Source organism: Aotus nancymaae, unplaced genomic scaffold, assembly GCF_030222135.1.
Source record: "Aotus nancymaae isolate 86718 unplaced genomic scaffold, 86718_ANA_hifiasm-v0.15.2.pri h1tg000004l, whole genome shotgun sequence".
Classification (NCBI taxonomy): Eukaryota; Metazoa; Chordata; class Mammalia; order Primates; family Aotidae; genus Aotus; species Aotus nancymaae.
Window position 1 is genome coordinate 51,246,320 of NW_026988415.1, and position 11,900 is coordinate 51,258,219.

The following is an 11,900-nucleotide window of genomic DNA, read 5'->3' on the forward strand; positions in this document are numbered from 1 at the left end:
TTTTTCAAATCTAGGATGCCATCAATTATAAGATACACTATATTTTTGCACCAAGAAAGAAAAAATAACTATCTATTAAACTCTGACATGCCATCAATTTTAAGGGGCATACTGATTTCAGAGATGCCAAAATATAAAAAAAATCAATGAAATATGGCATATCCTAAAATATTGGAACATTTTGCAACATTAATGTGAGAGATATCTACACTCAATCCTGTCCAAGATTTGGTGATTAAGGCACCAAATGGATCTTATTAAAATCAGTATATCCTGTAAGTTAGTTACATTTGTAGCAATGTTTCAAATGAAGTTTTTAGCGTGAACAACAAAGAGCGATTCATAATATGGCTTCACTGTGTACGTTAAAAATATTGTTTCCTCCCTCTCTCGTTGTCTAGTGTTTATTTTTATACAATTAGTTCTGCATGGATTGCTTGAATTTACCTTAGCTACTTGATTTGGCTATATTTTCTGCACAAAATGACAGCACATGCTTATTATCTCTCCTAGGCCTTAGAAGTATAGGGAGGATCAAGATGCAAGCAGGTTATGGCAAAAACTCACACGAAATGAAGTATCATCATATAGGTTAAGATTGAGATCTGAAGGAAGTAAACATGATGGAAAGTAATATGAAAAGCTGAATCCTTCATTCTCTCTAAAACCCTCAGACTGAATTCTAAGGTTATAGTACTCACAAAGTTACCCTTGAATGATCACCAAGGAATGTGGTCCCAGAAATACTATAAAACAACTAGGGTAGAAATGGCTTGTTCCCTGGCCCAAGGCCACCAGGTTCCAATCTGTAAGTAAATAAACAGGTTTCTAAAAGAATAATTTGATAATTAATTTTTAGGTATCATAATTCACAGTATAATGTATACTTTTTTTCTAGAGGTAAGTATTGAATCCACTGGACCCTAGAGAAGACTTAACTCACAAAGAGAAAAAGAAATAATTGCCTCAAAATATACTTCACAGGAAAATGTGACAGCATCTATCCATACCTTTAGTGGAAAATAGATGATATTTTCCATGGCTATCTTGTCCTTTCACAAAAATTTATTTTATGTGACTTTTACAATGAAAAAATTTAAGAATAACCCACTCAAATATTATTGCTCTTTCCTATTAGATGTGCTAGGTATTTTTTCTTTGTCATGGTGGTCCATACCATATAATATCAGTGCCATTTTTATGTCTTTTCAAACAAAGCCACTTATTGAATTAGAGATGTCAAGAAAAACAAATTATGAAAGGAGTAGATCTAGTAGGTGGAGTAGGAAATGAGCTGAAATTAAAACCAGCAGAGACTAGTAGATATTGAGAAATAACTAAGAGAAGAAATGAAAGAATGTGAAAACAAGGTAATTAACAAAAGCTTCTCTTTGCAACAATATAGGAATGCTTCTCTGTTGTTCATTTACTGAGGTTCCAGGTATAGAATTTGTCACTTTTTGAGAAGGTTAAAATATGATGCTGTGACCAGGAAACAGTCGTCCCTTAGTGACCCTTATTTCTTTAAAGTTTTATCAAAATTGTAACTTCTATTTCTGTTGTCCCTAAAGCAACACAAAATTTCTTGTTTTGTTAAAGACGTCTAAGTTGGGGATGTTTTGTTCTCTGGAATTCAATTACTGCTGTGTTCTTCTTTTTAATAAAACATGCCGAAGTTAAAAAACAGCATGGCCACAGGAGAAGCATTAGAGAAAGCTGCACAGCTGAAAGTAAATTAAAAAAAATAAATTATGAGCACAACAGGATGCTAATATTCCAGTACCTGTTTCTGTACTCTATGCTATGCCTTCAGGTCAGGGCCAATCATTTTTTTCAACCTGGTTGTTACCCATATTTAAACTGTGAAATGAATCTCCTGTGATGCTACCTAGAAATACCATCACCTTTCGCTTACTCTTTTAGAAACCATCGGTTTTTTCTTCCCAAAATGCCATGTTTGCATTTTTTTTTTTAATTTGTGGGCCACTAATTAGCGTTATTATTATTTGCCTGATTGATTAAAGGGGAAAGGGAAGTGTGTGTGTGTGTGTGTGTGTGTGTGTGTGTGTGTGTGTGTACTGGGGGAGAGGGTAGCTCTTGAGCAACCATTAAAAAATTACTCAGAATTAACTATGTCAGATGGGTGTTCAATAACTATATCAAAAAATAACAAGCTCGTTAATTTTTCACTCCTGCCTTTCCATGGCTTTTAAAAAAATCCATCTTCTGAAGAATTTATCCTTTGAGTTACAAATAATTCAATTACATTCTTTAAGTTATCTTAAAATGTACGATTAAGTTATTATTGGTTATAGTCACCCTATTGTGCTATCAAATAATCGGTCTTATACATTCTTTCTATTTTTCTTGTACCCATTAAGCATCCCTACCTTCCATGCAACTCAGCACAACACTTCCTAGTCTCTGGTAACCATCCTTCTACTATGTCCATGAGTTTAATTGTTTCAATTTTTTGAACCTCAAAATAAGAACATGTGATGTTTGTCTTTCTCTGCCTGGATTATTTTATGTAACAGAATAATCTTCATTTTCATCCATGTTGTTGCAAATGACTGGATCTTATTCTGTTTATGACTAAATAGCACACCATTGAGTTTATGTACATTTTCTTTATCCATTCATCTGTTGATGGACACTTAGGTTGTTTCCAAATCTTAGCTACTGTGAAAAATGTCTCAACAAACACAGGAGTGCACGTATCACTTCAATACACTAATTTTCTTTTTTTGAAATATATACCAAGCAGTGGAATTACTGAATTATATAGTAGCTCAACTTTCAGCTCTTTGAGGAACCTCCAAACTGTTCTCCATAATGGTTGTACTAATTCTCACTAACAGTGTACAAGGTTTCCCTTTTCTCCACATTATTTCCAGCATTTGTTGTTACCTGTGTTTTGGATATAAGCCATTTTGATTGAGGTGAGATGATAGCTCATTGTAGTTTTGATGTGCATTTCTCTGATGATCTATTATGTTGAGCAACTTTTCATATGCCTGTTTGCCATTTTATGTCATCTTTTTTTTTTTTTTTTTTTTTTTTTTGAGACGGAGTTCCGCTCTTGTTACCCAGTCTGGAGTGCAATGGCGCGATCTCGGCTCACCGCAACCTCCACCTCCTGGGTTCCGGCAATTCTCCTGCCTCAGCCTCCCGAGTGGCTGGGATTACAGGCACGCATCACCATGCCCAGCTAATTTTTTTTGTATTTTTAGTAGAGACGGGGTTTCACCATGTTGACCAGGATGGTCTCGATCTCTTGACCTCGTGATCCACCCGCCTCGGCCTCCCAAAGTGCTGGGATTACAGGCGCATTTTATGTCATCTTTAAAGAAATGTCTATTCAGATATTTTATCCAGTTTTTAATCAGATTATTGAATTTTTTCTGTAGAGTTGTTTGACCTTCTTATATATTCTGGTTATGAATTCCTTCTCAGATGAGTAGTTTGCAAATATTTTCTCTGATTCTGTGGATTGCCTCTTCACTTTGATGATTGTATCCTTTACTATGCAGAAGCTTTTTAACATCGTGTGATCCCATTTTACAAGTTTTGCTTTGGTTGCCTGTGTTTGTTGGGTATTGCTCAAGAAATCTTTGCTCAGACCACTGTCCTGGAGCTTTTCCTCAATCTTTTATTGTAGTAGTTTCATGGTGTGAGGCCTTAGATTTAAGTATTTAATGCATTTTTATTTGATTTTCATATATGGCAATAGATGGGAGCCTAGCTTCATTCTTCTTCATATGGATATCCAGTTTTCCTTGCAGCATTTATTGAAGAGATTGTCTTTTCCTCAGTGTATGCTCTTGGCACTGTTGTCAAAAAATGAGTTAACTGTAGGTGTGTGGATTTGTTTCTGGGTTCTCTATTCTGTTTCATTGGTCTTTGTGTCTGTTTCTATGCCAGTTCTAGGCTGTTCTGGTTACTATATCTCTGTAGTATAATTTGAAGTCAGGTAATATGATTCCTCTAGGTAAGTTCTTTTTGCTTAGAATAGCTTTGGCTCTTCTGTGTCTTTTGTAGTCCCATGTAAGTTTTAGAATTATTTTTTCTATTTCTGTAAAGAATGTCATCGTCATTTTGAGAGGGATTGCATTTAATCTGCAGATTGCTTTGAGTAGTATAGACATTTTTAACAGTATTGATTCTTCCAATCCATGAACATAAAATTTTTTTCCATTTTTTTATGTCTTAATCAATTACTTTCACCTGCGTTTTATAGTTATTATTACAGTGATTTCACTACTTTGGTTAAGATGATTCCTATGTATTTAGTTTTATGTGTGGCTATTGTAAACGGGATTACTTTTTAAATTTCTTTTTCACATTAGTCACTGTTGGTGTATAGAAATGCTACTGATTTTTATATATTGATTCTATATCCTGTAACTTTACTGAATTTTTTTTATCAGTTGTAAAGACTTTCTTGTGGAGTCTTTAGGTTTTTCTAAATGTAAGATCTTATCATCTGCAACCAAGTATAATTTGAATTCTTTTCCAATTTGAATGCCTTTTATATCTTCTTCTCATCTGACGACTGTAGCTACAACTTCCAATACTATGTTGAATAACAGTGGTAACAGGGAGTATCCTTGTCATGCTCCAGATCTTAGAGGAAAAACTTTTAGTTTCTCCCCATTCAGTATACTAGCTGTAGGTTTATCATATGTAGCTTTCATTATGTTGATGTATGTTCCTTCCATCCTCAAGTTTTTGAGGGCTCTATCATGAAGGAGTGTTGAATTTTATCAAATGCTTTTTCAACATCAATTGAAATAGTCATATAGTTTTTATCCCTCATTCTGTTGATATGTATGATGAACCACATTAACTGATATGCATATGATGAACCATCCTTGCATCCTAGGGATAAATCCCACTTGGCCATGATGAATGATCTTTTAAGGTATTGTTGAATTCAGTGTGTTGGTATTTCATTGTGGACTTTTGCATCAATATTCATCAGAGATATCTGCTTGTAGTTTTCTTTTTCTGATGTGGCTTTGTCTGGTTTTGGTATCAGGCTAATACTGGCATAGAATGAATTTGGAACTATTCCTTCTTCCTCTATTTTTTGGAATAGTTTGAGTAGCATTGATAGTTCTTCTTTAAATGTTTGGCAGAATTCAGCAGTGAAGCCATCAGGTCCCAGGCATTTCTTTACTAAAAGTCTTTTTATTATGGCTTTGATTATGTTACTTGTTATTGGTATGATAACGTTTTGGACTTTTTCCTGGTTCAATCTTGGTACATTGTATGTATCTACGAATTTGTCCATTTCTTCTAGAAAATCCAATTTATTGGCTCATAGTAGCCTCTAATAATCCTTTACATTTCTGCAGCATCAGTTGTAATGTCTCCTTTTTTATTCCTGATTTTATTTATTTGGATCTCCTCTATTTTTTTCTTAGTTTGTCTGGCTAAAAGTTCATCAGTTTTGTTCAACTTTTCAAAAACACACGACTTTTTGTTTCATTGATCTTTTGTTTGTTGTGTTTTGTTTTTTTCACTTCATTTATATTTATTTCTGTTCTGATATTTATTATTTTATTCTACTAATTTCAGGTTTAGTATGCTCTTGCTTTTCTGGTTCTTTAACATGCATCATTAGATTATTTAAGTTTTTCCTCTTTTTTGATATTGACACTTTTAACTATAAACTTCCCTCTTTGTACTGCTTTTTCTGTATCCAATAGGTTTTAGTATGTTGTTTTTCCATTATCACTGGTTTCAAAAAATGTTTCAATTTCCTTCTTAATTTATTCATTGACCTACTGGTCATTCAGGAGCATATTGTTTAATTTCCATGTAATTCTACAGTTTCTAAAATTCCTTAGGTTATTAATTTGTTGTGTTATTTTGTTGTGGGCAGAGAAGATACTTAATATTATTAAATTTTTATGAATCTTTCAATACTCGTCTTTGAGAAGTATCCGTGTGCTGAGGAAAAGAATGTGTATTCTGCATCTCTTGAGGGAAATGTTCTGTAAATATCTATTAGATCTATTTGATCTGTAGTGCAGATTAAGTCTGATGTTTCTCTGTTGATTTGCTGTCTGAAAGATCTGCCCAAAGCTGAAAGTGGGGTGCTGAAGTGTCCAGCTATTACTGTATTGGGACGTAGCTCTCTCTTTAGCTCTAATAATACTTGCATCATACGTCTTGATGCTCCCATATTAGGTGCATACATATAAATTGTTGTATCATTTTGCTGAATTGACCCCTTTATCATTATATAATGACCTTCTTTGTCTCTTCTTATAGTTTTTGTCTTGAAATCTGTTTTGTCTGATACAAGAATAGTGACCTCCGCTCTTTTTTGGTTTCCATTGGCATGGAATATTTATTCTATATCTTTATTTTCAACGTGTATGTGTCTTTATAGGTGAAGTGTGTTTCTTATTAGCAACAGATTAATTCGTCTCGTTTTTCATCCATTTAGCCAGTCTGTCTTTTGATTGGAGAATTAGTTCAGTTACATTCAATGTTACTATTGATAAGTAAGGACTTACTCCTGACATTTTGTCATTTGTTTTCTGGTTGTTTTTTGGTCTTCTCTTTCTTGTATCTTTTTTTCCAGCCTTCTTCTAGTGAAGGTGATTATCTCTGATAATGTAATTTAGTTTCTTGCTTTTTGTTTTTTCTGTGTATCCATTGTATGATTTTTGGTTTGAGATTGCAATGAAGCTTACAAATATTATCTTGTAACCCATTATTTTAACCTGTTTTAAGATAGCAACTTAAAACTCTTTATATAAACAAATAAACAAAATGAAACCTAATGAAGACTCTACACCTAAATTTCATAGCCCGCTTTTAAACTTTTTGTTGTTTTTATTTATATATGATTGTACTGACTATGTCTTGAAAAGTAGATGTAGTTATTATTTTTTCATTGGTTAACCATTTAGTCTTTCTACTTATAATAAGAGTAGTTTACACACCACAGTAACAGTGTCATAATATACCATGTTTTTCTATGTACTTACTATAACCAGTGAGTTTTATAAGTTCAGGTGATTATTTATTGCTTACTAATGTCTTTTCTTTCTGATTGAGGTACATCCTTTAGCATTTCTTGTAGGACAGGTCTGACATTGATGAAATCCCTCAGCTTTTGTTTGTCTTGGAAAGTCTTTTTTTCTCCTTCATGTTTGAAGGATATTTTTGCCAAATACACTATTCTAGAGTAAAATTTTTCCTTCAGAGTTTTATCTCATGTGTTCTCTCCAGGCCTGTAAAATACCTACTGTAACATCTGCTTCCAGACTTACTGGAGTTTCATTGTATGTTATTTGTTTCTTTCATCTTGCCACTTTTAGGATCCTTTCCTTATTCTTGACTGTTGAAAATTTGAGCACTCAATACATCGAGGTACTCTTTTTTGGGTTAAATCTGCTTGGTGTTCTATAACCTTCTTGTATTTGGATGTTGATATCTTTCTTTGGGTTTGGGAAGTTCTTTGTTATTATCCCTTTGAATAAACTTTCTTCCCCATCTCTTTCTGTTCCTAAAGTTTAAGGCCAATAGCCCTTAGATTTGCCCTTTTGAAGCTATTTTCTAGAAGCTGTTTTCTAGATCCTGTAGGTGTGCTGCATTGTTTTTGTTTTAAAATTATTTTTTTCTTTTGTCTCCTCTGTGTATTTTCAACTAGCCTGTATTCAAGCTTACTAATTATTTTTTCTCCTTGATCCATTCTGCTATTAAAAGACTCTGGTGCATTCATCAGTATGTCAGTTGCATTTTTTAGCCCCAGAATTTTTTTATTAATTCCTTTTAATTATTTCAATCTCTTTTTAAAATTTATCTGTTAGAATTATGAATTTCTTCTCTGTGTTCTCTTAATTTTTTTTGTTTGTTTCCTCAACACAGCTATTTTGAATTCCCTATCTGAAAGGTCACATATCTGTCTTTCTCCAGGATTGGTCCCTGGTGACTTATTTAGTTCATTTGGTGAGGTAATGTTTTGCTATACGGTGTTAATGCTAGTAAATTTTTTTTTTCTGTGTCTGGACATTGAAGACTAAGGTATTTATTGTAGTATTCACTGTTTAGATTTGTTTTTACCCACCCTTCTTGGGAAGACTTTCCAGATATTTGAAAGGACTTGGGTGTTGTGTTCCATGCTGTGTCGGCTTTAGGGTGTACCCCAATTGAGTAAACACTGTGGCTTTTGCAGACTTCTAGAGGTACTGCCTTGATGGTCTTGGACAAAATCCAGGACAGTTCTCTAGATTACCAGACAGGGGCTCTTTTTCTCTTTGCTTTATTTCTCCCAAATATACAGTCTCACTGTTCTGAGCCACTTAACACTGGGTGTGGGGTGACATAGGCACCCCTGTGGTCACCACAGCTATGTCTACAGTAAGTCAGAGATTAAGCCAGCACAGTGTTGGGTCTTCTCCAAGGTTTGCTGTAATTACTCCCTGAGACTACTGCCTATGTTTACTCAAGTCTCTGAGGCTCTACAATCAGCAGTGGCAAAACCAGCCAGGGCTGTGTCCTTCCCTTCAGGATGATGAGTCTAGAGTCAAAAATCTTAGACATCTACCAGGTGTTCTATTGTATTGTGGCTGAGCTGACATTCAAACTGCAAGACATAGTTCTTCTCCCCTCTTTCTAAAGGCAGAGGAATCTTACCCTGTACCCACCGCCATCCCAGACACAAGGTATACTGCCAGACTACAACCAATGTTCCCTTAAGGCTCACGGGCTCTTATATCAGCTTCTATTAAATGTTGCCTTGCCTGGGACTCACGCTTCAGGGCAGGGGGCTCCCCTCTGGCCCAGGGCAGTTCCAGAAATGTCGTGCAAGAGTCAAGTCCTAGATTCAGGGACCCCAAGAACCCACTTGGTGATTGAACCCCCCTGTGGCAATGCCAGTTATTGATTTTTGGTTCTTATGAAGGTGTTTTATCTGTGTAGATAGTTGTTAATTTGCTGTCCTTCTGGAGGAGACATCAGTGGAGCTTTCTACTCCACCATCTTGCTCCTTATTCACATCCCTATTGTGTTTCTGAGAAAAAGCGAAACAGTATTTTATCTAACCTCAGATTCACATCGATATGTAGTAGAGAGCAGCCTTAATGGAATTTGAAGTGTGCAACAAAAAGTTTATCTTTCATTTGCCCGTCATAGGTTTCTTGAAATTGTCATATAATCTGTTTGGGGTGAAACAGTAAAAGCTCATGTCAAAGTCCAAACCATATCAAGTATGGAAAATATTAAAAACAATTACCAAACATTAAATTACTTTGAATCCTTGCATGTGTTTTGTTTTCTAAAGTGTGACAGAAAATAAATCTGTACTGATAGAAGAGTAATCAAGAAAATCCCATATCCTGGCTCAACTGTTGCAAGTTAGGTCTCTGCCAACAGGGAAAAGATTTTAAAAAGTAGATTAGAGAAAAACCTCTCCTAGTTAACAATCTTGCCTAAGGCTAATCTTAAATGTACATGTGTTAAAAATAATGTACAGATTAGGTAATTCCCAGGTTTACCAGAAGATCTATGACATTAAGCAGAAATAACAGTTAAAGGCCAAAATATTCCAGGAAAGAAATGCGTTTTCTGTCAGAATAAAAGGCTGAAATTGAGAAGTGACAACAAAAGTAAGATGGGAATTTCCTAACCGATCATAAATCTAACCTTAATTCACATGAATACATACTTGAATTTGTAGCATGTATTGGAGTTATTGTAGGTCATTTTGCAGTTACTGTTAATGCATCTTGAGTTGTCATTTAAATTGAACTGGCTGTTCTCTTAGTGGAGACAATATTTCTGCCTGTGATTCTTGAGAGTTGCTAAGCTTTATTTTCCTCTACTGTGATTAAATGAACATAATATAAAATTAACAATTTCAACCATTTGTCAGTGTACAGCTCTGTGGCATTAAATTCATTCACATTGTTGTGCAATATCACCACCATCCATCTCCAGAATGTTTTTATCTTCCCCAAACTGAATCTCTATACCATTAAACAATAACTCCTCATTTCCTTTTCTACTTAGCCTCTGGAAATAACCATTCCACTTTATGTCTTTTCGAATTTGATGCTTCTAGGTACCAGATGTAAGTGGAATCACAAAATATTTGTATTTTTGTGACTGGCTTATTTCATTTAACCCAATGTAATCAATATAAATTCATGTTGTAGGATGCATCAGAAATTCATCCCCATTTAAGGCTAAGTAATATTCCATTGTGTATATATATCCCACGTTTTGTTTATTCATTCATTAGTTGAAAGACACTTGGGTTGTTTCCACCTTTTGGCTATTGTAAATAATGATGCTATGAATATGACTGTACAAATACCTTTTAGGTTTATCACTTTTAAGTATTTTGGGTATATATCTAGAAGTGAAATTGTTGGATTATATGCTAATTCTGGGTTAATTGATAAACTACCATAGTTTTTTACAGTGGCTGTATCATTTTACATTTCCACCAATAATACATAAAGTTTCAGTTTCATTACATTCTCACCAACACTTGTTATTTTGTTATTTTCTTTTATGTGTTGATAGTAGACACCATAATCAGTATGAGTTAATATTTTATTGTGGTTTCGACTTGCATTTCCCTAGTGACTAATGATGGTAAGCCTCTTTCATGTCTTTGAAGAAATATTTATTCAAATATTTTGCCTAATTTAAAATTAGGCTATTCATTATTTAGTTGCTGAATTACAGGAGTTTCATATAAATTCTGAATATTAATCCATTATCAGATATTTGATTTACATTTTTTTTCATTCTGTGGCTCATATTTTTACTCTTTTTTTTAAATTGTACTTTAAGTTCTGGAGTACATGTGCAGATCTTGCAGAATTGTTGCACAGGTACACATATGCCATGATGGTTTGCTGTCTCCATCCCCCCGTCACCTATGTCAGGCATTTCTCCCAATGTTATCACTCCCTAACCTCCCTGTCCCCCACTGTCCCTCCCCTAGCCCCCCACCCCCCAACATACGCCAGTGTGTGATGTTCCCCTCCCTGTGCCAATGTGTTCTCACTGTTAAACACCCGCCTATGAGTGAGAACATGTAGTGTTTGGTTTTCTGTTCTTTTGTCAGTTTGCTGAGAATGATGGTTTCCAGATTCATCCATGTCCCTACAGAGGACACAAAGTCATCGTTTTTTATGACTGCATAGTATTCCATGGTATATATGTGCCACATTTCCTTTGTCCAGTCTACCATCAATGTGCATTTGGGTTGGTTCAGGTCTTTGCTATTGTAGACAGTGCCGCAATGAACATATGTGTGCATTTGTTTTTATAATAGAACAATTTATAATCCTTTGGGTGTATACCCAGTAATGGGATGGCTGGGTCAAACGGTATTTCTATTTTACATCCTTGAGGAATCGCCACACTGTCCTCCACAATGGTTGAACTAATTTACACTCCCACCAACAGGGTAAAAGTGTTCCTATTTCTCTACATCCTTTCCAGCATCTGTTGTCTCCAAATTCTTTAATGCTTGTCATTCTAACTGGTGTGGCATGGTATCTCAATGTGGTTTTGATTTGCATTTCTCTAATGACCAGTGATGATGAGCATTTTTTCATATGCTTGTTGGCCTCATGTATGTCTTCTTTTGAAAAGTGTTCATATCCTTCACCCACTTTTGAATGGGTTTGTTTGCTTTTTCTTGTAAATCGGCTTTAGTTCTTTGTAGATTCTGGATATTAGCCCTTTGTCAGATGGGTAGAATGCTAAAATTTTTCCCCACTCTGTTTGTTGCTGTTTCCCTCTAATGATTGTTTCTTTTGCTGTGCAGAATCTCTTAAGATTAATTAGATCGCATATGTCTATTTTGGCTTTTGTTGCCATTGCTTTTGTTGTTTTAGTCACAAAGTCTTTGCCAATGC